General features: G+C 37.3%; 1 protein-coding gene across 8 annotated transcripts in view; it reads left to right on the top strand.

The window, feature by feature from the left end:
• Positions 1-1,727: 1,727 nt before the first annotated feature.
• Positions 1,728-24,656, top strand: part of LOC141394146 (uncharacterized) — a 143,159-nt gene continuing 120,230 nt past the window's right edge. For 7 of the 8 annotated variants that reach the window (XR_012410263.1, XR_012410265.1, XR_012410264.1 and 4 more), the window contains exon 1: positions 1,728-2,283. The gene's annotated coding sequence lies outside the window, so the exon portion shown is untranslated. The remainder of the gene's footprint in view (positions 2,284-24,656) is intronic. The other variant, XM_073968084.1, reaches the window with a different exon arrangement.

Genomic DNA, 24,656 nt, shown 5'->3' with positions numbered 1-24,656 from the left:
AATCGGTTTTCTGCGGTTAAGGAATAATCGAAAGTCGACTTTAGTACATTCTCAAATAATCGACTAACCGAAAATCGAGTTTTAAGTTTTTCACGAAAACCGTATAATCGAAAAACCGATTATTGCATTCCACTGCGTATCCCTAAACACCAAAAAAATTTACGTACATTCTTGTGTTTTTTTTTTTTTTTGCATTTTATTATAGTATTTTCTGTTATCTGTCATTCCAATTCGCAATTGGTCTAAAACGCAATCAATTCAAAAGATTTTTTTTTATAATTTTCGACTTTTGATGAAAAATTTAAATATGCGATAAAAATTTAATCATAAATGTTACATTCATATAAAGGCAGGGATTTATTAGGAGTATAGTAAGAGTATTTTCTCAATCAAAAACCAAGGGATTGGCATTGGAAGAATACACCTATGTATATTACCCTTCTAAGTTCTCGGGACTTTAAAAAGAAGCCTATACGTTTTAGAGAAAAAAGTTATTTATTAAAAAATGCTTAAAAAGTCTCGAAAATATCATGTTTATATAATATTTTAAGTTTTCTCGCAAAAAATTCTTGGCGCTAAGTGTGTTAATTTTTTAGGTTTATTTCGCGAAGTTCGAAAATTGTGGTCGGAGTGATGCCAGCTCCGGGGTATGTGGAACATTTCACGATTATCTAAGTCCCGGTCCACACTAAGAGTCATTTCTCTGAAATTTTGACATGAAATTTAGCGTTTTTTGGAAAAACACATAATTTCATGAAACTAACGGTTTTATGTGTTCGTCAATTTTGCTTTGTTGCAATATTCGTGTGAAACAAGCAGTCCGTTTTATTTCACCTTTTCGTTTACTTTCATGTCAAAATGCAGTGAAATTACTCTTAGTGTGGACCGGGGCTTTAATAATCGTGATCTCATGTGGCCTCGCCATTTTCATGAATTGCTCGTAAAGACCATGGAATAGAGACGCTGCTTGAATTTTTCACACAAATGAAAATGTTTAAATAAATAAAATAAATATATGAGTTTTACGAAGAACGATAGAGTAATTAATAATTGTGTAAATAAAAATTTAAATTTTTTAATTTGTTAAAATAACTATTTTTTTTTTTAATTTTCCAAATAATAAATAATTTTTTATTTTGATCAATTAGAACACATAAAAGCACAAAAAACACTCACTTGTGCTCTCGAGAAGCGAAGAACTAAAATGAAAGTGAGTAGTGGTTTTTAAAAATTAAAATATCGAAGTGATCATGTGTTTATTCTCATCAGAGATAAAGTTTTGTTTCTTGGTTGCTGGAGACAAGAAAAAATTATCAATTCAATTTGATTTAGATTCATATCCTTAAACAGTTTTATATGACTCACGTCTAACATTAATTATTAGGTGTATTTAGCATAAAATTATTTTTCTAAATTGATTGACCCATTTTGATCTCGTCAAGTAAACATTTACTACGGATGAAAGTTAAAAGTAAAAGTGCTACGTGGTAAAAAGTGAAGGTGCAGTGAAACATACTCTTCTTTGGGTGATAAAATTATGTGTGTTCGTTTACTCAAAATTTGTGCAAATCGTTACTGGATGTTGTTCGTTTACTCTACAGTACAATGCAAAAGACCTTGGCCGATTACAAGATGTTACTGAACTTGTACAAATTGTTGAGTAAACGAACACACCTATTGTTTCAAATTTAATTAAAGAAGAAGAAGAGTAGCCTAAGTGCAAAGACGCTAAAATCTCTGGCCACGGCGTTAACGCCGATGACAATCAAGCGTTAAAAGAACTTAAGATTTCTCACCAAAATGTAAACAATGCTACAATAAATAGTGCAAATAATGATTCTGAAAAACTTGTGGCGGCATTGTTTCCGTCGAAATTAGAAGAAATATGTCAAATAAACCGTTGAAAACCAAAGGTGAAGAAATTAAATCTGAAGAAGAAGATTAAAAAAATGTATATATAAATACGAATCAGTGCTTAACGAGAGCATATTATATAAACAACGAATTAAAAAAGTTGAAGAGACGATAAATCAACTACGTGGCACAATTGCCAAAGGAAACATTAAAATTGATGGTAATATACCCAAAGAAAGGGCAACAACTAATAATAATGTAAATATTAGTGCAATTCAAAATACAAACAATATAAACTTTCATAAAGATTGGACAGATGAGGCACCCGACGACCTTAGGATGGATGAAATTGATGAAAGAATAGCAACGCAGGCAGTGGAGACAATAAGGCAGAACTTATAAACAACAGTAACATATCAAATACTAAAGGTAAGGCCAGCCCACTAGTATTAACGTATATAATGTCAATGTTAGAAAGTTCTCACTACAACATCAACCAACAATTTCTTAAAAATCGTTTGTTTAATACTCACAGAATTAACAAAAACCTTATACACTTAGTCCCAATTTACATTAGGCGAGTTTACTTGCGGCAATTGTCAGTTTGTAGGTGAGAGAGGGTACTGAGAGGCAAAGGGTTACCATATGCCTCACCTTTCTCTCCTACAAAATGACAATTGCCGCAAGTAAACTCGCCCAATGTAAATTGGGACTTACAATTAACTAAAAATGAAGATTGTGAGCCTGTAAGAAAATACTTAGAAGAACAAAGCATTTCTATTTATACATACAGTCACACAGAAATGTATACATACACCCCACAAAAATGCAGTTTAGGCTAAATCGTTGGGTTTTTCACAGCAACAACTGCACTGTGTGGCTTCTTGGTGCAAAATAACTATACTAAAAAATTTATAAATTATGTTACTAATTCAATAAATTTTACGATAATACTCGTATTTCCTTGGGGTGTACGTATAATTTTCTGTGTTGTGAAAATTTAATTTCTTTAATCGTATTAAATATACGCATTAGATTAAAATAAATTTGTGTAATTATGGTTATTTTGTCACCGAGGAGCCACACAGTGCAATTGTTGCTGTAAAAAACCCAACGATTTAGCCTAAACTGCATTTTTGTAGGGTGTATGTATACTTTTCTGTGTCACTGTATATCCCCAAACATTTGAAACCTAACACATTAATAATTAAAGATCTTTCCGAAACCTATGATAAGGAAGACGTAGATCAGTTTATAAAAGAAACAAATCTTCAAGTGAAAGTAATATGCACTATTAAATTAAAAGAAGACAGATGGTTAATACAATTCTACAATGATTCAGACACAAAGTCGTTTCCCAGGCTTCGTTATTTATTAACTTATAGCGTTAAAATAATGAAATACAAAAAGAAAGGCATAGTGCAGTTCAGAAACTGCCAAAGATTTGACCATATAGCAGTGAACTGTAAATTACCCTACAGGCGTGTGAGGTGTGGCGAATGGCACGTTCCGCATAGTTGTCCCATACCTTCTAAAGACCAAATTTTTAGAGAACTTACTACTACTTAACAGCCAAAAAGTAGTAAATGGTGTGTCGAACTCTAATGCGGCAACAAGTGCAGTTAGTGCAAAAACTCCTTCTAACACTTCAGCCTTAGCCCAAGAGGCTATAAGCAATTTTGAAAGACTTTTTATCTTATGTGAATAAAATAGGTTAATTTGCGGTAACTTATAAGCAAACTCCATCAGATGCAGAGAAAAAGAAGGCCTTGTTCGGCCTAATGTTATGTTTTAATATACATATAATCATGGATTTTTTGAAAACCGTTTCATTATCACAAACTAATTAATCTCACATCAAAAAATGCATTATTTTAAATTATTTTCAAAAGAGCAGAAACCAGAAATTTTTATGATAGCAGAACATAAATTAAAAGTATATCACAAAGTAGAATTTAAAGGTTATAAAATGTTTAGACAGAATAGAAAAATTAAGGAAGGCGGAGGTACTGCTATATTAATCAATGACAAATATAAAACCGAACGCATTGATGCAACTCTATATAACATTGAATCCACATTAGTGAAACTTTATAAAATCGGTGGTGAAAAAATAATCTTGGTAACTCTTTATTTGAACCCAAAAGAAATGCTTTTAAAAGCAACCCTAGATAAATTAAACGACTATAATAGGAATGGATCTAAACACTAAGCATTCAAACTGGGGAGGCTCTCAAAGCAACCCAAATGTTAGAATTTCAAATGATTGTCTAGTTAGAACTTATAATATCTACATATATAAAACTCAAAATCCGGCTAACACCACATTCTGAGTCATTTATAGACTTTTTTATGACAACAAGTTGTATACAATTAAATGACAACAGACGTTCGGTATTAGGTTTAGACACAATAGACTCTGATCATAAGGCTGTAATATTAGAAATATTCTTAAACAAGATCGATTCAAATACTCCTAGTGAGATACTAGTTGAAATGATATGATTTCAAGAGTTTGAAAATTAATCAGTTCAACAGGGTCAGATTGTAACACCCGCTTAAAACGATGATTCAATTGAGGCATTAACTACAGCTTTAACAAATGCAATGGATAGAAATATTAAGAAATGTGTTCCAAAGAAAAACTTTCTTTTTTGAAATTTTGCCTTTTAGGGCGAAGATCATTTATAATGATTTTTCATTTATTTTCGATAAAATCGATAAAGCTAATCTTTTAGCAAAACAATTTCTAATGCACAGAATATTGTTAGATCAGCTAAAATATTAAGAGCAACACCAACAGCTGTGCCAAATAACCAGCCTCTAGAAGAATTTGATAGCGGATTTTTGCAGACGATAGCAGGCAAAACCCAGAAATAGAAGTCTAAAACTAATTACGCCCCATCAAGAAGGGTCAATAGTTCGCAGACTAAAAACAAAAAGATTTCTGGGGATGACGGCATGCCAAACTATATCTTAAAAAGATCAAATTACGCCACGTGGGAATATCTAGCACTTATGTTTAACCATTGCTTAAATATATCCCCAAAAAATGGAAAAGTTAAAAAAATAGCAATTCTTAAGCCAGGGAAAAACTCAACAAACCCCTACAATTATAGACGAATCTCTCTCCGCAGTTCGTTTTTTGGAAAGCTATTTAAAATAATTATCCTAGAACACATAAGTTATCGCATTGAAAGTAATAATATCCTAAAAAATGTCCAATATGGGTTTAGGAAGCAAACATCAACGAATACGCTTATTTCGCTCACAAACCAGATACAGTCTGGCTTTAATAAAAGAGAAGCAACAATTGCTGTAAGCCTAGACTTTTCAAAAGCTTTCGATACCGTTTGGCAGGAAGGTTTTCTTTATAAAAGATTATTTAAATGGTAGGAACTTTTATGTATGTATCCTTAGAAGGCGCTACTTCAGTAATAAAAACTTTAACAGCAGAGGTCCCACAAGAATCAGAATTAGGGCCAGTTCTATACAATTTATATCTGGCTGATATACCTAAACCATCGGGTGTAGAAGTTTTTGTAAATTTTTGCAGATGATATAATAATAGCTGCTTCACATAATAAAGCAAAAACAGCTGAGAAAAAAATTACGAAATAACTGCAACAGTTTACAGATTATTTCCATGACTGACAAATAAATTTAAATATAGATAAATATTGGTCTATAATTTTCAGGGGTAAAAAGGCTCGGTGTACATAAATGTGCGGAAACATGTACCAGCTATAAAAATAGATAAAAAAGTCATTCCCAATACTGACGTATTAAAATACCTTGGAGCAGTACTTCAGTCTGACATGCAGTTTACAAGGCATGTTGACTATGTTCTCCAGAAAGGAAATGCAGTTTGTGGAAAACTGCGAAATATGATTGGAAAAAGAGTTCTTACTGAAAATGTTAAGCTTGTAATCTGCAAGCAACTGGTAAGGCCAACAATGTCATATGTAAACACAATTTACATAACAGACTAATGTGCCGTTTCCACGGTATGTCGTTCGTTCTCTATTCGTTGTTCGACCCATAACTACGAATAAATTACTATACAGTTAGTCAACTATATTATTGCAAACGTTGAATTTTTAATCCGCCAGAGAAATCGCTAAAATCACCTCTCATAAGCTGATAACTATATGCAACATCATATACCGCACGGAAAGAGAAGGCAGGTTCAAACTAAAGACGTCACATTGTAGGCCAAAAGTAGTAAATCCACGAATTGGCAGGAGACTGATTAAAGAAATTGACGAAAGACCCCAAATCAGCACCAGATAATTGCTTTTTCTAATCAAAATAGAATTTGGAGTAAGTGTTTTACATGGAAAAGTCGGAGAAGTGCTACATAACAACAAGTCTTGATCATGAGTGACTAGGTAAAAAATATTGCCCTCCTAGCACGACATATAGAAACTATTCAGACTTGTTACAGGCAACTTTTCATGCCATCTTAAGTATTGGGATGACGTTATATTTTCTGATAAGACTAAAATTATGTTGTACTATCACGATGGGCCTCAAAAAGTACTGCGAAACCCCTTTATAGCCATGGAAAACAAGAATTTAATACATACCGCAAAGTTCGGAAAACTGTCTATTATGGTATTGGGTTGTATACCAAGCAGTGACGTTGGTGACATCCAGATTTTGAAGGAAACAATGACAGGCTACGTTTATTTACGTGGTTTAAACATTATTTATCCAAAAAACGTCAAGAAATTTGGACCTGTTGACCCTGAAAATGCAAAAAAAAAATGCAATATGAATACTACCAAGACAACGACCCTACGCATAAATCGTATTTATGTAGGACTTGGTTGTTATACAACTACACCAAAGTCATTGACACCCCAGTCCAAAGCCTAAATATTAACCCAACATCGACAATTCATGGGTACACCTGAAGAAAAAAGTCGGGAATAGGTCGCCCACTAACCTGGGGGACTAAATAAAATAAAGAAGAATGGATAAAAATACCATTGGAATATGACATTCCGAAAATTATTTATTAAATTCAGATACGTTTACAAGCTGTTTTTGATGCCAAATGTGGGCATAGGAAATATTAAAACCAACTTTTCGAAAAATACCGTGAAAAACTGAAAAGTTGTGAATTTTGCAATTCTTTAGTTGACAGTGCAAATAATGAGTTGTACTCATTTTTGTTAAGTTTAAGAAAATGTTTAGTGAAATTTAGCTACTTTTTATTATATTAATAAACATGTGTAAGAATTGTATTATTAACAAAAATAATAATAATGATATTTATTTATACCAATAACATGATGTTTTATTTAAAATTTTGTAATAATTTTGGTTTTGCAATAGTATAGTTGACTAACTGTATTTCCCCATACAAAATTTTGTGAACGAACGACGATTTTTCTAAGTTGTTCGGGTAGAACTACTCTCCGAACAACGATAAAATATGTATATCCCATCGCTAACAAATGAGAGCACTTCTCGAAATAAATTAATTATGAAAGATAAAATAAAAAAATTATGTATATACAGTGAATCACAGTGAAAAGTATCCACTTCTGTGTCTTTCATTAAAACTGCGATTGCTAAGAATTAGAAAGGAATGATAGCAATTTCATTCCTTTTTATATTTTTACATTAGTGTCTTAAATATAATAAAATAAAATTAAAGAAATTCAGGTAAATTTAGATAAAAACTAAAAATGGTTAAACAACATCGATTTCTACCTCACAGTGAAAAGTATGCACTCTAAAAGTTGCATGAAACAAAAAGGATTTATTAGGGTTTCAGCCCTTGGCATGACATCCTTTGTTATCCTTTACTGCTGTTAGCCTTTTTGGCAAGATATCGGAATTTTCCCCATTCTTCTTGCAAGGCATATTTCAGGGTTCCTATACTTTAGATGTCACGATTTTTATATTTGTCTCCAAAATACTCCATAAATTATCTATAGGATTCAAATCCGGGGATCGGGGAAAAACGAAGAATTTATCTGTTGGATTTGTTGACTTGACGTTCCAATACACGGATTTTCTGTGATGATCTTAATGTTTCTGACGAAAATTCAACGGGCGACAGGTCACAAAAATCGGATAGCTCGTTTGACATGGTGGAGAGGAGTAAGTGGACGGACAGTAACCGCACGACCGATACGTGTGGAATTTCAAACCGGTCGATGTGGATCTGCAATGGGGTATCAACAGTCAATAAGTGAATGAATTAAATGAATGCTTCCTAATGCAGAAGCTTCTTACCCTTGTTGCTACCCTGCATCACTAATGAGCACGTTAAACGCTCAACAACGGGGCATAAAGCCTTGCGAGAAAGTTTGGCGTCATAACTTTTAATTTGTATAATTGGTATGTAGTACCAAAAATTAGGGAATATATATTAATTCTTCCCCTTAGTCAATATTACGTTACATTTATCGCCATTGAGCCTAAGTCCCCACAAGGTAAAATACCTGTCGAGGATGGCGAGATAATCATTTAATTCTGCCTCAATTGTTCGTACTCTGGGGCCAACATCGAGACAAGTACATCATCAGCATACGACAATGCCAACCACTCCTGTTGAGGAAATGGCATCGGGCCAAGAGGAAACCCAGGAGCACACCAGTCAAAATGGGTCTACGACTGGATAGTGGCTGGCCAATTTTAACTCTAAAGCTCCTGCCTGCTAGGAAAATGCGCGTTTGGAAATCAAACCCAAACTGTTGCAGTTTGTCGAGCAGTCGCCGGTGCCAGACAGTGTCGAAGGCTTTAGAGAAATCTAGGCCTACAGCAATAGTTCCACGTCTACTGTTGAGACCCGATACAACAAAAGTGTGAAAAGGCTGTTAGCGCATGAACCGTTGAAAGACCAGCCCTGAAACCAAATTGGTTATCTCAACATCCTTTTATCCTCCACGATTTTACGGATCCTATCCAGAATGAAGGATTTAAATAATTTCCCAAAGGTAGATAACGGGGAAATAGGCATGTAGCTGCTCCATTGGTCCGGAGGGCAACCCCTTTTGTATATAGGGACCAGCACTGCCTTTGGGAAAGTAGCCCAGATTGAGGCAGTGGTTAAATAGTATTGTTGAAAAGCCAAACAATACATCGCCTGCCTTTTTGAGTGCCACGTCAGGTATCCTATCGAGCCCTGACGAATTGCGAGCTGGCCTCCGAGCTACTGCCCAGGCCACATCATTGCTACGCAGGAATCCACCCTTTTTCCAGCGCGAGACATCATCCACGACAGCTCCGTTGGAAAACGTAGCCATAGGGGAACGATCGTTGATCCCCTCCACCGTTTCAATAGTGCTGCGGAAAGAATCAAACTCGCCAGGGACCCGATTAATCGGACCTCGACCATCAGAAAACAATCTACCCTGCCCATAATCCGCAATTTCTTCGGCCTTATGGCTATCCTCAGTAAGAATACTTCCCCAGAAACGGTAATCTGACTTGACAAAAGTTTTCCCATCAACCCTGCTAAGGTTACTTTTTAGCCTATCTCTTTCGAAGATGCGGATAGAGTCATCAATTATCTGGTCCAGATTTCGTATATCCGCAGCAAGGGCAGGATATCTATCTGGATTACCAGACCTGCTGAGTGTCCGACATAGTCTGCTGCGCTCTCGAATAAATCTTAAGATTCTTGGTGGCAGTTCGCCAAGAGTCTGATCTCTTATTCCCTGTTTTGGACCAGAAGCGTCAATGGTCTGTTGGAAAACTTCCGACATAACATCAACACATCTGTCCACTTCTAAAACAGCAACATTTCGATATATTGGCAATGCACATACGTCTAGACGTTTTTAATTTAACGCTTAAAGTATCGAATGTTCATTCGATCACAATTGAGGTATGTATCCACGTTTGAATTTGGACCGAACTGTGATCGGACTCAAAATCAAACGCTGTAGAAGTATCTCCGTCGCCAACCAGAGGGAGTCCTGGTGTGGGAGAAATAGATCGAGGTAAGGCCCAGAGTTGTCATTTGGCCTAGTAGTATTGTCCGAACGAACCGCGACAAAATCGGGACAATTCTGTAGCAGTCCGTTCAGAACACCTCCATTAGTGTTTCGCGTGGTACCTCCCTACGCCGGTTGTTTCGCATTTAGATCAGCTCCTATGAGAACTCCCCCATAATCGCACAGACTCAAGATCGGATTAATATTCTGGACCTGCAATGTTTCCTGTGGGCGAAGGTATAGAGAGACGAGAAGAAGAGCCATTATCTCCACAACCTCACCGCACACGACTCTATTAGCCCCGAAGATAAAGGTATTTGTTCACACCGTATATCTTATCTAATAGCAATGGCTGTACCACCGCCGCGACTCCCCGTTTCCCTATATTGGATGAATATCCTATATCCATCCAAACTCAAGCTCATGTCAGAGTTCAGCCTATGTTCCGCTATAGGCAGAAGATCAGGTCCGCTCTCATCAACTAGTAATTTTAGGTAGTGTCTCTTGGTTTGAGACACTAATGAATTTACATTGATAAATATTATTTTAAAAACAGACATTGCAAACAACAAATAGCAACCAGGCAGACATGGCGGCGTCAATACCTGAAGAATGCATTATTTGCTTTTTCGTATTTTTCGTTGAAGTCCGTTCCGAAAAACTGAACGATATTATTCGCATTGGCAAAACCTACCTCATGGGAAGGGTTTGTATTTCTACGGGAACCGTTTCCAACCTGGTAGGGGATGAGGAATTTGGGATGGGGCTGTATGTGGGACTTTGGGTGCGGTTGGATGTGGGGCTTTGGGCTGGGTTGGATGTGCCGTGCCCCGGCAGGATGGCCAACTTTGCCACAGTCTGTGCAAGCCGGTGGCTTTGCGATTTTGCTAACTACCTCGCCAGAAACAGGATAGTTATATTCAATCCTAAGTTGCTGGCCTTTTGGAGGTACAGGGCATACATAGGGTGCATGATTTTTAAGGCAACGCACGCAGCGGAACGGCATATTACAATTAGGTGCATGACCAAAACGCTGACAATGGAAGAATTATATGATTTCACGACCACGGTCCTTTCTGATTGTGACATTACAGTCTCCATAGCCTAGGGGAGGTGTTGGTGAGGCCAACAATTTCAATCTTTAAACCCGAGTGTTTCTCAAGGACATTATATACAAAGGATGATCGTCACCAAGGTTCTCGATAACCAGCATATGCGGTCGGAGTTCCTTGGGTGTATGAGTATGATACTTATACCCACGATCGGACAGGATTTCTTTAATTTTTTCAAAGACAGCAGCAGACAGCTCGCAGGCACCCACCTCGTAGACGTTGATAGCAGGCATAGCTTTACCATTTGAATTTTTTGGGGTAGCTTGTGGTTTAGGAACAGAAGCAGAATTTCCATTATTTTTGACCATCTTCTGTGATGTTGATTGATCAGCATTTAACGCCATAGTATCCATCTGGGTTGTTGGTTGACTTTTAGAAGTGTTGTTTTCTTTCAGCACATATATCAATTTGGGCATGTTGCGTCCAGAAGCTTCCTTTTCCTTCATCTCGTTCGCCGGTGGTGCGACTTCCATCTCATCCTTCGCCATACCGAGGTTATCGGCTACCTCGGCAGTCAAATTAGATACCTTACTGGTAGGGGCCTTAGTAGTAGGCAAAATGCCTTGTTGTTGTCTTATAGTTGCTTCCATTTTTCGTACTTCGTAGTCATTTTCGCCAGATAAAGGGCGTTTAGTGGTTGATTTTCGCTGAGTCTCAGATGCGACTGAACTGCCACCATCACTGGTTGCATCATCTAATGCAGCATTTTTATTCGGTTTAGGTAGATTAGCGTTTTTACTTGACCTACGGACTTTAAGAGTTATCTGGCATCGAAATATTAGCAGAATTTACGATATTTGCATCTTTACCGCCGTAAAAAACCGGCAATGGCTCAGGAGTGTTGGCGGGATTTGATGTTGTCTTGTCTTGTTTGATGATTTTACGTTGATTCAGCAGAAATCTCTAGTTCGCTCACGAACTAGTTCAATTGAACGACTCTCCTGAAATAACGACTGAACTAGATAACACAAAGTCGTTCTTTATAGTTCAGTAATGGAAGAAAAAAATTTAAGCTGTTTCAACCACTTCATAAAAAACGCGGATCTAGTTCAATGTGTCAAAATGAACGCAACGGCAAACGCGTATGTTTTTACATATTGTCTTAATGCTTTCATTTAGGTGTATGGGGTAATAAAAAAAAAAAAAATATGTTGCCAACCTCTTAGGCCAATATGTCTAAACGTATTGGCCCCTACACTTGCTAGTTTTTTTCATTACATTTTTCTTGCAAAAGGGAATAATAACTCCTTACTCTCCCAGAAAATTGTTGCTGGAAAGCATCCAGAGAGACCTAATATCTTTAATTTATTTTAGAATGATTTTTTTACAAGCTATGTATATACATACATATGTATGTGATAAAAAGTATTACCAATTATCTTCAAGATAAAAAAGTACGAAAAACATGTGATTTTAACAATAATTTAAACAGAATTTTATGTTCTCCCTTTTCTTCCAAAGAATTAAATTAAACATTTCTGAATTTTAAATAAAATTGTTTCCCTTTATTCATAAGTTATTTAAAAGAAAATATTACACACTAACCCCCATTATTATAAGTCTTCTTTTGTTATAGTTTGGATTTACCGAACATATTTATAGCGTTCCGGATAACTTAAAGTTGAAAGTGATGATTGAATTTCAGGGAGGAGCTTCTTTGCATTAACTTTCTATGTAAAAATAATATTTTTAATGTCTCCAAATTAGTTTATTTTGCGTTTTCAAATCCATCAGATAGTAAAAGAACACATATATTAATGGCCCATAAATGGTTACATAATAGTCAAAGGTCGGAATTAGCAAAAAGGCCTGGGAGCATTTTTGACATAACATAAAATAAATGAATAAACAAGGCCGAGCCAATTTCGAACTAGGTTGCCCTTTTTATTCTTTAGGGCCTGTTTCACTATGTCGAAAGAAAATGATTGCGAACGAAAAACACCTAAACTTTGGTTTTCATGGCAATACTGACTTTGTGTTTGCTTTAAAACAACTACAAAATTTAAAAATCATACACGAGTTTTTTTTGTTTTTTTTTTCGTTCGACATAGTGAAACAGGCTGTTATTGTTTTATGTTTGTTATGTCAGAAATGAAACAAAAAAGCAGGCAACCAGGCGAGGCAGCTTATGTACCCAGACTTTAAAACTGCTGCGGGGGGGTATACACAATTTTTTTCTTAGAAAATCTTCCTTTATAATTATGGAAAGAAGGTGGTCAAATAACGGACATATCACAATAGTCGCAAATCCATCCCAATTTTCCACATTTTCGCTTTTATTTGTAATGATGTGTGTCCAAGCTTTGTTCGAGGGTATTTTAATAAAATTGGGGGCGATATCCCACTAAAAGATACGTTTTAAAGAAGATCTCCCAAGCTGCAAATTGGTCCCAATTGTGTTACAAAAATGGTTCAAATATCAAAAAATATAGAAAAAAATACGCTCAGATATTCCAATTTATTGTTCGATAGTGCGGCTGCAATTATTTTGGAATTGCTATTAAATGCCAGGGCAGCGAATAACTTTAATATCCTCCTAAAATACATACATTGAATCACAGTCAAAAGTATCCACTTCAATTTCTATCATTAAAACTGTGATTGCTAAGAGTTAACTAATGTTAGCGATTTCATTATTTTTTATATTAGCTGTGTTCCTTTATTTACCTGAGGTTACCATTTTTACCATTTATTACCATTTTTAACCTGCAAAGCATCCCTTAACCCCGAAAAGTGGCAAAACTGGAAGCAATTTTTAAGAGAGTGAGAGAGGAGAGGGAGCGATAATGGCTTTCTCTTCTACCACAGGCTACCAGATAAATTTCTGCAGGTAAAAAATGGCAGAACTGATTTTTCGATTTTTGTTTGACGATTATTTCACAATGAAGAAGAAAATGGACGAAAAACAGAAAAAAGCGAACGCTGACAAAACTAAATTAAAAACTGTGAAACAAAAGACGAAAATTGATTTTTTTATTTTTCTTTTTGACATTGCTGCCACATCTACCATTTTTCCGTTCCTTCACTTTTCTGGTAAAAACGTTCATGAGAGAGCAATTTTGAGCAATTTTGACACTTTTCTCTTTAACCACTATTACCATTAGAAAAGTAAAGGAACAAAGCTATTTTTACATTAGGGTCTTATACTATGTTTACATTTACGAAATCCACTCAATTTCAACTGTCAATTTCAATTTCTTTTGTTATAAACATATTTATATGATAATATTTCTTTAGGTTATAAAGACTCTCAATCTTTATCCTTAGAAACTCTAAGGACCCACTTGACATGTGATACATTAACTAGACCTACTATTTTTCCACTTAAAACCGCAGCTTATTTTCTAGATAATCCTTAACCTCCTCATTGGGAAAATCTTTAGGAAGCCTATTAATGATAAGCATATGGGGCAACAACGATCTGGGAGTTTGCGTCTGAAATTTACAGCCTGTTCATGTATGTCGCACGAAAACCTGTTCGAAAGGAAATCTGTCACTCACTTCCGTCTAAAAAGGCGTTCATGTATTTCGCAAACTATCGTGCGACTGCCGTTACGTATCCTGTACGAAATACTACTAATTTGAATGTACAACTATGTTCCATAAATGAGAGCCAAATGAGAAATAAAAACATAATCTACATATACATACTAACATTGGAATATGTGTGATTTGTTTTGTTTGAGAAAATAAAATGTGTCGGTATTTTGAATTATTTTATTTAATTGATTTCTTCAAAATAATGAATGAAGGCGCCTTTAAAACGTGTCTATAAAATATTTACTTTGTTTCAAGAATGTGTTGCATAAATTTGTTTTAATATTTTTCGGTGTTATTCGCGAGATTACGTTCTACTCGACAGTCACAAAGCAAGTGAGTGATTTTGACAAAAGACATTCCTTTCGAAATACATAAACCCAAATTTACATAGAAAAGTGTACGTTTACGTGTTATTTCGTATGGCTTGTCGGTCGCAAAGATTTTCGTTTCGAAGATGTTTACATATACAGAAAATGACTTTTTTCACTTCGGAAGCGCAAGAAACCTTTCGGTCTACATACATAAACAGGGGGTTAAACCCACGCTCTAACAACAAATTTCTAACCTCACATTAAATTGTGAGTCCCCGAACCTTAAGAGACAATACACGTTGATATAAGTAGGTAATTGAAAACTCACCTGGGCGAAAACGCTTGTTGAGGATCCCCGACATTTCACGGACTTTTATATTATAAAGGCATGGATTTGCCAGCTGCAGTCTTTTTAGGGTTTGGTGCCATCACACCTGCAGATTGAGCACCGACAGTTGAGGTCTCAGGAACAGTACCCATCTCAACACCACCAGCATTCTTTGCTTCAGCAATCATCTTCGACTCAGCTACAAAGGGATTTTGTATATTTTTCGACTTCGCACCTTTAGCCACATGTGCTTTCTCTATCCCAGTCGCTGGCATTGCGACGTTATTCACCATATTGATATTTTCGGCTACACCGGTAGCCCAATCTACATTTTGCGGTTGACTCACTGCTTGCTGCCACCGGCAATGTGACAGCAGAACTCGTTTTTTTATTTACGCCAAAAAAAGGTTTAGGTGTTTTTAGAGGCGGAACACCCTCATGAATTGCCACTTTTTTCTACAGGTTAGCGATGACAGGAGATTTCTCGACCGGCTGCCAAAGATAGCTTTGGGCAGCTTCTTCCTGGGTCTTTATGACTGATTCAAGCTTAGCCAATAAAGACCGATTATCTTCCTGCTCTTTTTCAGATCCTTTTGCAGTTGAAAAACCAAACATTCCAACTGCATTATCTTATTGGCTGATTTACTTCTCTTTCTTTTGCGTTGACCATCAGAAATAACCGTCTGAATGTCGCTGCTATCATCGGAGTATTGCGCCAATGAGCCTTCATTATCGGCAATACTAGCAACATCACTCCCCATATCTATGGTATTAACACCACTTGCGGATATACCACCAAAAACATTGTTGAAGCCGGCATCGTATTAACACCTTCAATATTATCTACCATTGTAGTAGATTAACCCGATCTCACTTCCTCGTCGCCGTGAAAATCTATTGATACTGACTACGGGGTGCTGGCGGGTTTGTTTATTCCCACCAGCGGCGTTTATTGGTTGTTTGTAACAACCACCACTCGTCACAGGGGTTTGTGCACAGCCTGCCAAAATAATAGTATTTGACCACTATGCGGTTCTCACTCTTTACAGCAGCCAAGATCACCCATATACGTTAACGTGACTACAACAACATATGTTCTCTTTATTCTCATCTGTCGTGGTTTAGCAGATTAAAGACTCGCTCAGAGAGACTAATGCACAAAATATTTTGAGCACCACCGCTTTACAGCATAGCCGACCAGGAAGAGCGAGCGCTTAAATTGTTTATGTGTGGGTAAAATTACACTGACAGAACAGGTTGATGATTTTCATATTGAGTGTGAAATGAAAAATATATTGTTGGCGCGTTCGCTTTGTATGACTTAAATTAAAAATAATATAAATAACTTCATAATTTGAAAAGTATTTTTCTTCATATGTTAATTTTTTTGAGAAAAAAAAAACAAATTGTATATAAAAATGATTTTTTAAGACTTTCTAAGCATACATACATTTTTTATTGTTGCATTGCAGACGAGGCATTCTGCGTCATTAAAAATATTAATACAAAACAAAAATCATTTTCAAATTCTTCCCTCCACATATTTGCTGTACAACTGCAAAATCTTTTCCGTGTACCCAAAAATAAACAAATAAAGCGGCATCAACCTGCTTGCATGAAATTCAGTACAAGACTGAAGTAAAAAAATCAAAACATTTGCTCTCTTACTTTGCGTTCGGGTCGCGTGTGTGTGATTTGCCGAAAAACTTCGTAACCAAATCAATACCCACGAACGGGTTTGCTTTACAGCTAACCGCATACAAATCGTCACTATTCACGTCATTTCTGTGTTGTGCCGTGGTCGAGTGAAGACATACATGGGAAAGTGAAAAAAATTAAAATAAGAATAAAAGTGTTAGTGGCCAATAAGAGATAAAATGGAGAAAAATGCTCCGCAATTTTAATTAGGGGAAACCCCAATTTGTGTGGCCCAATTTTAGGAATTACAGCCTAACAATTCAAATTGGACTAAATATTGTTGAGGTGAGGGACAGAATGAAGTACCTGGGGGTAATTTTTCATCAGAAATTTTACTTCAGCAGGCATGTTGACTTCATTTTGTCCCGAGCGAAACAAATATTTTTCAGTTACCAGGGACTGATGAAAATGCGGGGTGGACTTTCACCCGAGGTTAAAGTGCTGATCTATCGGCAAATCATTAGACCAGTCATTTCCTACGCCTTTCCTGTCAGGTTTGACATCTCGTCACACCAGATGGAGAGGCTTAGAAAACGGGAAAGAAAGGTTCTAGCTTCTCGTTATGGAATGCGTGGACTGATATTTAATCAGGATGGTTCTATTATGCGTCATTCCAATACGGCAAATGTGGAAAGGTTAGACAGGTTCCTTATTTCAGGGGCCCTGGAATTTCTTGGCAGATCTGGCGGTCTTGATAATGGGGTCGTCGAGGCCTCACTGAGATGCAGGTGGTTTACGTGAATACAGGCATCTACCTCCAGGGGATTTAACTTTAACTTAATAATGAAGGGCTGTTGTACGCCTACGGGAAACTACGCTTCTACCATAGGCGATACAACACCTTAAATGTAGAGAACATTGTCTACAACAACAGCCAATAAATAAAATTGTACATATTGTATACAGTATTTATAAGTAGTTTTAAGTTATAGTTTTTAGTTACAATCATTTTTAATTGCGCCCTTTTTTGTATGATTTTTTTTGGGCATTCCTAAACTGAATTCACTTTATTTGTTCATGATTAATAGCTGCTAGTGGCCAAACCACAGCTACAAATGTGTGTATGTAGTTGATTGCGAAGTAGCAATAATATATTGTTTAAATTAGTACAGTTAAGACGTTTCTGTTAGTTTGTAAGATGTCTTTCCTAATAAATATGGCCCTTGGCAAAATGGAAATTGAATTAAGAGATAAAATTCAAACTTAGTGTTTCACACTTTGGCCACTAAAGAAGAAGAAGTGGTTTTGTGTTCCGCCGTCGGCATTTGATTTTCTTCATTTGCCGTCGGTATGGTTGACGTTGGCGGTGGTGGTGCAGTTGGTGACGTCGTTGCCGACAAACAACCCTCCAACAACGAAGGGGATGCTGCATACAACAACCAGGCTGCTGTCAAATCTATTTTATAAAATCGTCAAAAATTAAAATGGGAACATTTAGTTATATTTAAATATATTTTTTTATTAAAATAAACATAAATTGATTATTGAAGTTAGTAAACATGTTTTTACTTCAAATCAGTATTAAATTAAATGATTAATTAAACGATTTTGTAAATAAATATTTGAGTTAACATTCTTAACATGACGTGTTTAATCAATGTGTCAAACAATTTGTTTTGTTAATTATACCCAACAGTGAATCCTTATGAAGAGAATTTCGATACATATTTCGTTTTGTGAAGATTTACTTGGATGAAAACACGTTTACCATTTGCTGACGAATGTGGTAATAACTACCATTATCGTCTTTAAACGTTTTGGTCTTATTGGAAATATACATATACATATACATACATATATATATATGAACCATCAACACGTTTCAAATCAAATATTACAAATGCGAAAGAAATCTGTTTCATTATTCTCAAACATTTCCTCAGAATCCAAAAGCTTTAGTTCACGAAATTCTGAATCCAAATTTTACTCTTCCTTCTTGTTGACAAAGTGTGAATATTCGTTAAGGATGTCAACAAATCATTAAAACTGTTTTAAAAATCAAATCTGTTAAACTTTTCAAATTTCTGCACAAAGCTCAATATAAAAAAGAATGTGGCAAAAACTTAAAAAATACCGAAAATCAAGATGTACGCTTCTATGGGGATATAGGAAGACGTGGACCTATACTGATAATACTCTTCTGGAATATTTTATAACTCTTGGAAGACGAAATAACGAATTTCAGTCATTTCGGTTGGATTTTGACGTCACAATCTTCAGTATTACGAAAATCGGGAGGTACCGTTCTATGCGGGCTATATCGAAACGTGGACCAATACCGACGAATTTTAGTCAGAAATGGGGCAGCAATATGAAAGCGTGAATCTGTACAGACATATTTCCGGCGAACAGTTTTTTATCACATTGAAGACTAAATACCAAATTTCAGCCATTTTGGTGGAATATTGAAGACACAACCTTCAAAATACGAAAAATTGGGATGTGCCTTTCCATGGGGGCTATATGAAGGCGTGGACCTATACCGACAAATTTAAAGGGGAAGTTTGAGTACCCCAACGAAGTATAAATACCAAATTTCAGCCATTTCGGTGGAATATTGAGGCCACAACGTTCAAAATACCGAAAATCGGGAGGTACCGTTCTATGGGGGCTATATGAAGGCATGGACCGATACCGACAAAGTTCTGGGGGAAAGTTTTATACCCATGAAGAAGACTACGTACCAAATTTCAGCCATTTTGGTAGGATAATGAAGCTAAAACCTTAAAAATACCGAAAATCGGAAGGTACCGTTCTATGGGGGCTATATCAAAACGTTGACCGATATATCCCATTTTCAATACCACCCATACTGCAAGTAATAAAAACTTTTGCACCAAATTTTGACTCCCTATCTTTAAAATTTCGAGCTGTATCTTGATTTCAACAGACGGACGGACATGGTCAAATCGACATAGAATTTTATGCTGATCAATAATATATATACTTTATAGGGTCTCCGACGAATATTTCGATGTGTTACAAACGGAATGACAAATTTAATTATACCCTCCATATGGCGGAGGGTATAAAAATAAGGACAAATATAAAACCGAACGCATTGATGCAAATCTATATAACATTGAATCCACATTAGTGAAACTTTATAAAATCGGTGGTGAAAAAATAATCTTGGTAACTCTTTATTTGAACCCAAAAGAAATGCTTTTAAAAGCAACCCTAGATGAATTAAACGACTATAATAGGAATGGATCTAAACGCTAAGCATTCAAACTGGGGAGGCTCTCCAAAATACTCCATAATATATCTATAGGATTCAAATCCGGGGATCGGGGAGGTGTTTGAATCCTATAGATTATTTATGGAGTATTTTGGAGACAAATATAAAAAATCGTAACGTCTAAAGTACAGGAAACCTGAAGTATGCCTTGCAAGAAGAATGGGGAAAAATTCCGATATCTTGCCCCGAAAACTTAGTTAAATCTTTGCCAAAAAGGCTAAAAGCTGTAAAGGATAACAAAGGATGTCATACCAAGGGCTGAAACCTTAAAAAATCCTTTTTGTTTCATGAAACTTTTAGAGTGCATACTTTTCACTGTGAGGTAGAAATCGATGTTGTTTAACCATTTTGTGATTCACTTTTAGAGTGCATACTTTTCACTGTGAGGTAGAAATCGATGTTGTTTAACCATTTTGTGATTCACTGTATATAAATACGTACATACATATGTAGCAGCCCGTATTCAATGTGCTATGAAAAAGTTCATGGTAGAATAAAAAAAGGTAACCTCATTTTTAAGTTAACACCCGCACCCCTGGCATTTTATGTAATTTAGCCTGTCAAATGCAACCCAACATTCCTACAGTATGGCATGAAAAACCAAAACCACATTTGCTTATATACTTATGCCTGACGTAAATACATATTTGTCAGATATGTAAATACATATCTGCCGAAAGTCTAGAGATTTGGTTGAACGGCTTATGTCTCACCTCGAAAACCATTACTTATTTATTTAATCATTCATTTATTTAGAAAGGATAACATATAAAGAGCTATATCCATATAATATTGAAAAACGAAGAATTTATCGGTAAGATTATGATGATCTTAATGTTTCTGACGAAAATTCAACGGGCGACAGGTCACAAAAATCAGATAGCTCGTTTGACATGGCGGAGAGGAGTGATTGAACACGGACAGTAACCGCACGACCGATACGTGTGGAATCTTCAAAGGGGTCGATGTGGATCTGCAATGGGGTATCAACAGTCAATAAGTGAATGAATTAAATGAATGCATCCTAATGCAGTAGCTTCTTACCCTTGTTGCGACCCTGCATCACTAATGAGCACGTTAAACGCTTAACAACGGGGCATAAAGCCTTGCGAAAAATTTTGGCGGCATCACTTTCAATTTGTATAATTGGTATGTAGTACCAAAAATTAGGGAATATATATTAATTTTTCCCCTTAGTCAATATTGCTGTACATTTATCGCCATTGAGCCTAAGTCCCCACAAGGTAAAATACCTGTCGAGGATGGCGAGATAATCATTTAATTCTGCCTCAATTGTTCGTACTCTAGGGCCCAACATCGAGACAAGTACATCATCAGCATACGACAATGCCAACCACTCCTGTTGAGGAAATGGCATGTCGCTGACGAAAATATTGTATAGCATCGGGCCAAGAGGAAACCCAGGGGCACACCAGTCAAAATGGGTCTACGACTGGATAGTGGCTGGCCAATTTTAACTCTAAAACTCCTGCCTGCTACGAAACTGCGTGTTTGGAAATCAAACCCAAACTGTTGCAGTTTGTAGAGAAATCTAGGCCTACAGCAATAGTTCCACGTCTACTGTTGAGACCCGATACAACAAAGTGTGAAAAGGCTGTTAGCGCATGGACCGTTGAAAGACCAGCCCTGAAACCAAATTGGTTATCTTTCAACATCCTTTTATCCTGCACGATTTTACGGATCCTATCCAGAATGAAGGATTTAAATAATTTCCCAAAGGCAGATAACGGGGAAATAGGCATGTAGCTGCTACATTGGTCCGGAGGGCAACCCCTTTTGTATATAGGGACCAGCACTGCCTTTGGGAAAGTAGCCCAGATTGAGGCAGTGGTTAAATAGTATTGTTGAAAAGCCAAACAATACATCGCCTGCCTTTTTGAGTGCCACGTCAGGTATCCTATCGAGCCCTGACGAATTGCGAGCTGGCCTCCGAGCTACTGCCCAGGCCACATCATTGCTACGCAGGAATCCAACCTCTTTCCAGCGCGAGACATCATCCACGACAGCTCCGTTGGCGCATATGCTGTGGAAAACGTAGCCATAGGGGAACGATCGTTGATCCCCGCCGCCCTTTCAATAGTGCTGCGGAAAGAATCCAACTCCCCAGGGACCCGGTTAGTCGGACCTCCTGAGAAGTTGTCGATCGATCGACCATCAGAGAACGATCTACCCTGCACATAATCCGCAATTTCTTCGGCCTTATGTCAGTCCTCAGTCAGAATACTCCCCCCAGAAACGGTAATGTGACTTTTTAGCCTATCTCTTTTGAAGATGCGGATAGAGTCATCATTTATCTGGTCCAGATTTCGTATATCCGCCGCAAGGGCAGGATATCCATCTGGATTACCAGACCTGCTGAGTGTCCGACATAGTCTGCTGCGCTCTCGAATAAATCTTAAGATTCTTGGTGCAGTTCGCCAAGAGTCTGATCTCTTATCCCCTGTTTTGGACCAGAAGCGTCAATGGTATGTCCAAAAACTTCCGACATATCATCAACACATCTGTCCACTTCTAAAACAGCAACATTTCGATATATTGGCAATGTACATACGTCTACACCGTCTTTAATTTAATGTTCATTCGATCAAAATTGAGGTATGTATCCACATTTGAATTTGGACCCCACTGTGATCGAACTCAAAATCAAACGCTGTAGAAGTATCTCTGTCGCCAGCCAGAGGGAGTCCCCTGGTGTGCGGAGAAATAGATCGAGGAAAAACCCAGAGTTGTCATTTGGCCTAGTAGCTATGTCCGAACGAACCGCGACAAAATCGGGACAATTCTGTAGCAGTCCGTTCAGAACACCTCCACTAGTGTTTCGCGTGGTACCTTCCTACGCCGGTTGCTTCGCATTTAGATCAGCTCCTATGAGAAATTCGCAATAATTGCACAGACTCAAGATCGGATTAATATTCTGGACCTGTAATGTTTCCTGTGGGCGAAGGCAAAACCAACCTCATGGGAAGGGTTTGTATTTCTACGGGAACCGTTTCCAACCTGGTTAGGGGATGAGGAACTTGGGATGGGGCTGGATGTGGGACTTTGGGTGGAGTTCGATGTGGGGCATTGGGCTGGGTTGGATGTGGGACTTGGGATCAGGTTGGATATGAGATTAGGGGTGGGATTTGGTTAAAGTGGGAACACGATGCTGCAGCATAAGACGTGCCAGCTCGAATATTTGACACGTGCACCGGCAGGATGGCCAACTTTGCCACAGTCTGTGCAAGCCGGTGGCTTTGCCATTTTGCTAACTACCTCGCTAGAAACAGGATCGTTATATTCGATCCTAAGTTGCTGGCCTTTTGGAGGTACAGGGCATGCATAGGGTGCATGATTTTTAAGGCAACGCACGCAGCGGAATGGCATATTACAATTAGGTGCATGACCAAAACGCATTATATGATTTCACGACCACGGTCCTTTCTGATTGTGACATTACAGTCTCCATAGCCTAGGGGAGGTGTTGGTGAGGCCAACAATTTCAATCTTTAAACTCGAGTGTTTCTCAAGGAAATTATATACAAAGGATGATCGTCACCAAGGTTCTCGATAACCAGCATGTGCGGTCGGAGTTCCTTGGGGGTATGAGTATGATACTTATACCCACGATCGGTCAGGATTTCTTTAATTTTTTCAAAGACATTGAGGGCAATTGGCTTTATGGACTGAACGGATTCACGGACAAGGGATATGGAGAAATCACCTGTACGAAAATGTGGATTTAGGATACCAGACAGCTCGCAGGCACCCACCTCGTAGACGGTGATAGCAGGCATAGCTTTACCATTTGAATTTTTTGGGGTAGCTTGTGGTTTAGGAACAGAAGCAGAATTTCCATTATTTTTGACAATCGTCTGTGATGTTGATTGATCAGCATTTAACGCCGTAGTATCCATCTGGGTTGTTGGTTGACTTTTAGAAGTGTTGTTTTCTTTCAGCACATATATCAGTTTGGGCATGTTGCGTCCAAAAGCTTCCTTTTTCTTCATCTCGGTCGCCGGTGGTGCGACTTCCATCTCATCCTTCGCCATACTGAGGTTATCGGCTACCTCGGCAGTCAAATTAGATACCCTGCTGGTAGGGGCATTAGTAGTAGGCAAAATGCCTTGTTGTATGAGAGCGTCTTTGACGTCGGCCAGGTTGTCCTTCTCCAAACGAGAATTGGTTGCAGCTTGTTGTCTTATAGTTGCTTCCATTTTTCGTACTTCGTAGTCATTTTCGCCAGATAAAGGGCGTTTAGTGGTTGATTTTCGCTGAGTCTCAGATGCGACTGAACTGCCACCATCACTGGTTGCATCATCTAATGCAGCATTATTATTCGGTTTAGGAGATTTAGCCTTTTTACTTGACCTACGGACTTTAAGAGTTATCTGGCATCGAAATATTAGCAGAATTTACGATATTTGCATCTTTACCGCCGTAAAAATGGTAATGACTCAGGAGTGTTGGCGGGATTTGATATGTCCACCAACGATGTTGTCTTGTTTGATGATTTTACGCTTGATTCAGCAGAAATCTCTAGTTCCCTCACGAACTAGTTCAATTGAACGACTCACCTGAAATAACGACTGAACTAGATAACACAAAGTCGTT

This window comes from Musca autumnalis, unplaced genomic scaffold (assembly GCF_047663935.1).
Source record: "Musca autumnalis isolate F117 unplaced genomic scaffold, ASM4766393v1 scaffold_2, whole genome shotgun sequence".
Classification (NCBI taxonomy): Eukaryota; Metazoa; Arthropoda; class Insecta; order Diptera; family Muscidae; genus Musca; species Musca autumnalis.
This window is presented reverse-complemented; position numbering and strand designations above follow the sequence as displayed.